This window comes from Trachypithecus francoisi, unplaced genomic scaffold (genome assembly GCF_009764315.1).
Source record: "Trachypithecus francoisi isolate TF-2019V2 unplaced genomic scaffold, Tfra_2.0 Lachesis_group16, whole genome shotgun sequence".
NCBI classification, from domain to species: Eukaryota; Metazoa; Chordata; class Mammalia; order Primates; family Cercopithecidae; genus Trachypithecus; species Trachypithecus francoisi.
The window spans coordinates 35,980,996-35,984,859 of record NW_022681461.1 but is presented as its reverse complement, the minus strand read 5'-3'; the positions used below and the strand labels follow the sequence as shown (position 1 = coordinate 35,984,859).

Here is a 3,864-nt window from a genome sequence, read left to right as displayed (position 1 = left end):
TTTTTTTGAGATGGAGTCTTGCTCTGTCACCAAGGCTGGAGTGCAGTGGCACGATCTCGGCTCACTGCAACCTCCGCCTCCTGGGTTCAAGCAATTCTCCTGCCTCAGCCTCCCTAGTAGCTGGGATTATAGGTGCGTACCACCATGCCCAGCTAATTTTTGTATTTTAGTGGAGATGGGGTTTCACCATGTTGGCCAGGCTGGTCTTGAACTCCTGACCTTGTGATCCGCCCGCCTTGGCCTCCCAAACTGCTGAGATTACAGGCTTGAGCCACCACGCCTGTCCCATGAAGAGTATTTTTACAGGAAGACGTGTGGGACCAGCTAAGGATGCCAGGAATGGAGTACTCTTCCTTTCCCCAACTTCCCTCACTTCTGAGCCTCTGTAGCCTAGGGCAGAAAATTCTCCCTACAAGATGATTAGGAGAAAGGTAATGAGGTGTGGAGCTGGAGGCTTTCAGAGTTTGGGAGTTGGAGGATGCCACCTCATGAGAAGCTATGAATCTTTCTTGATCAGCTTCAGCAGCTCTGGCTCACTTCCTTTCTTTTCGTCTGCTGACCCTCAAAATTGATCCTCTTACTTCTCCCTTCACTGCCACAAGCAACCTCTTCCTTGAGAGAAGCATTTTTCTCTTTTCGTTTTAGATCAGAATAGAGTCCCCTCTACTTGCCTGACTTGGAAGTAAATACATGGATTAGTCCCATACTCTATGGAGTTAAAAAATTTCCCTGACCCTTTTCTTGTATTGCAAATTATTTCTACAGGTAATGTTGAAGCCCTCATTAATGGCAAATATTTTTCTACTTAAGGAGCTGGTGTAAAATTCATCCACATTTCAGGGGGAATCCTAGATTTAGGCTTTCATAAACATTTCTTCAAGAGTTGTTGCTGATGGAGGTAAGGGGGTGAAGAGCATGACAATGAAGTTTGTGTAGTGCAGAACAGTGTAAAACGACCATGTGAGTAGCACCCCCTAGTGTTGAAGAAGAGGTGTGAGTGTGGGAGGTTGCTGGAAGAAGGGGTGTATTACAGATATTCTTTTTATTCCTTTTCACTAAATCCCTTCCTGCAGGGGCAGGAGCCCGGGATGCAGGATTCAGCTGCTCAGAGACTGCTGAGTAAAGTAATTCAAGAGACAGTACCTAGGAGTGAAAACCACAACTAAGATGCCATCAAAAGTGACCATGGAGAGAGGTGAAATTCAAGTGGCAATGAGATGGACAGTGGGGGAAGGTTGACCCAAGCAAGAGATTTCCAGTGGAGTCTTAAGAGACTCCTTGAGCTGTCACTTGGAAGAGCACGCTAAGGATTTTCTTTTCTAAAACTCTGAAGCTCTAGAAGGGAAGGAAACTTTTCTTTTAGAGATGGGGTGTCACTCTGTCACCCAGGCTGGAATGCAGTGGTGCAATCATAACCCATTGAAGCCTTGAACTGAGCCTCAAGCAATCCTCCCACCTCAGGCTCCCTGATAGCTGGGACCACAGGCATGTGCCATGTGCCACCGTACCCAGCTAATTTTTTTTTTGTAGAGACAGGGTCTTGCTATGTTGCCCAGGCTGGTTTTCAGCTCCTGGGCTTAAGCAGTTGTTCTGTCTCAGCCTCCCAAAGCACTGGAATTATAGGCATGAGCCACTATGCTCAGGCAGAAGGAAACTTTTGAAGGAGCTGAGTAGACTGTGTATCTTTCCTTAGATCACCATCAATCCTGCCTGGGCTAAGGTCAAAAGAGTGTCAGAAGAGAATACTTTAAAGCATTCTGGAGGCAACACCTGAGCAGGTGAGGTGAGCAGAGGATTAAGAGCCATGAAGTTTAACAACCAGGTCTATAGCAGAATTAGACTTTGGCTTCCTTCATGCCCTTCAGTTTTTAGCGACTTAAGATGCCTTCTTGGTTTGGATCCATTTGTCTTTCTGACTCCAGCTACCCTGATCTTTTGTTGAAGCAGTAATTTGTCATCATGCTTACCCCATTTCTAAGCACAAGCCAGGTCCTTTTTCTTGGTTCAGCCCTGCCTCCTTCCTGTCCCATGGAGTTTGGTCTGAGGAAGACTCAGCCAATTCCTGAACTTTCTTTCTTCCTGTCATTTATTTATTGATCACTTGCTATGTGCCAGATACTGCACTGAATGCTAGGAATTAGGGATTCAACATATAAATTTGGGGAGGGACATAATTTATTCCATACAGATGTGAGGGAATTAGCTGTATGGATATCTGAAGGAAGAACATTTATTTTAATCACACACAAAAAATTGCCTTTCAGACAAGGCCCAGGTCGATTAGTTGGTTGGAGGGTCAAGTGTTATAAATATGCCATATAATGGATAAGGAGGGTGGTGGTCTAGATTCAGAATCCTTGTTCAAACCCCTGTTCTGCCACTTATTAGCAGTGTGTTTTTGGGAAAGTTACTTTACCTCATAGGGAAGGAAAAATATCTTTCCTTCTACCTGTTTTAGGTTCATGGCTAAGGTCCCTGTACAAACAGGCAGATTAATAAGAGAAAAGCCTGCAAATTTATTTAATGTAAGTTTTACATGACTTGGAGACTTCATACAGAAATAAAAATCTGAAGAAACCATTAAACCTGAGGGTTGTGTGTGGGTTTTTTTAATGCTAGGTTTGATGAAGATTGGATAGTTGTGGAGAAATATGACAGGCAAAAAGGGTGTGATCTAATGGTAATAAACTGGGGGAAACTTAGCAAGTCCTTAGAATCTTAGCAAGTCAGATTCTTCTCTGTGACCCTTTATCTTCAGAGATAAAGATGTTCCTCTCTCCCAGGCATAGGAGGATACTTCTCACAGGAGGGTCTTATAACCTGTTTCAGGGGAAGGTCAGAAAATCCTTCCTAGGTTTTATGATCTGCTTTATGGGAGAAGGGAGGTGGGGAAGGTGAGACTGGCCTTCCTGCTTCTGCTGTTTTCTCAAATTTCTTTCTTTTCTTTCCTTTTTTTTTTTTTTTTAAGGGATAGGGTTTCACTCTCTTGCCCAGGCTGGAGTGCAGTGATGTGATCATAGCTCACTGTACCCTTGAAACCCTGGGCTCAAGCAACCTTCTTCCTGCCTCAGCCTCCTGAGTACCTGGGATTACAGGTGGGTGCCACCATGCCCAGATTGTTTTCTCAAATTTCTTCAGCTGAAAATGTTCACAATGTCCAGGTGCCATATTTTTGAGGTAGCATGTCCTGAGCCCCATCAATTTCTTTGAGTCTTGGTTTCTTAATGTGTAAAATAGGAATAATTAAAAACCTATCTTAAAGAGCTATAATAAGGATTAAATGAATTAAGGCATGAAAAACATTATAATAGTTCCTGGTCCATAGTAAGTGGCATATAAATGCTAGCTTTTATTTTTATAAATATGTTTGCCTCCTTGACAAATGTACATATTGCAAGTTAGCCAATCTTTGGTGACCCCAAACACGTGAGTTGCCTATCTTCTTCTATAAGATTCTGATGGGCTTATCAGGCTTTCTTAGAGAGCAAGAAGGTCAGAGATCAAGGGGCAAACTAAGTCAGAAAAAATCTGTTAGGAAAAGATAAGAGGCATTTGATGGGAATACCTGGTTTAAATACCAAGTTTTAAGGGCTGCAGGTAGGCTCAAAATTTGGGCTGTACAGAGCCAAAGGTTTGGAGTCAGACAGAAGCAAGGACAGAGTTTAAAGGGAGAAAAAAGGTTCAGCATGACAGCAGGCCAGGAATAAATGAGAAGGTGTCCACAATGACTGCTGCGAAGGTGCACCCTTTTCTCAGCTCCTCAACCAACCCCATCAGGAGGCTACGTGAAAGGCTCTGGTGAGAGTCAAGGGTATGTAAATAGGCTGGTAAATAGTTATGCTGGGTCTTAAGCTTGCAAGGGAT

General features: G+C 43.5%; 1 long non-coding RNA gene across 1 annotated transcript; it reads left to right on the top strand.

The window, feature by feature from the left end:
• Positions 1-214: 214 nt before the first annotated feature.
• LOC117099336 lies at positions 215-3,006 on the top strand. Its single transcript, XR_004443770.1, has 3 exons — positions 215-1,195; positions 1,694-1,778; positions 2,969-3,006. It is a non-coding gene; the product is annotated as an uncharacterized LOC117099336 (long non-coding RNA).
• The last annotated feature ends 858 nt before the right edge of the window (positions 3,007-3,864 follow it).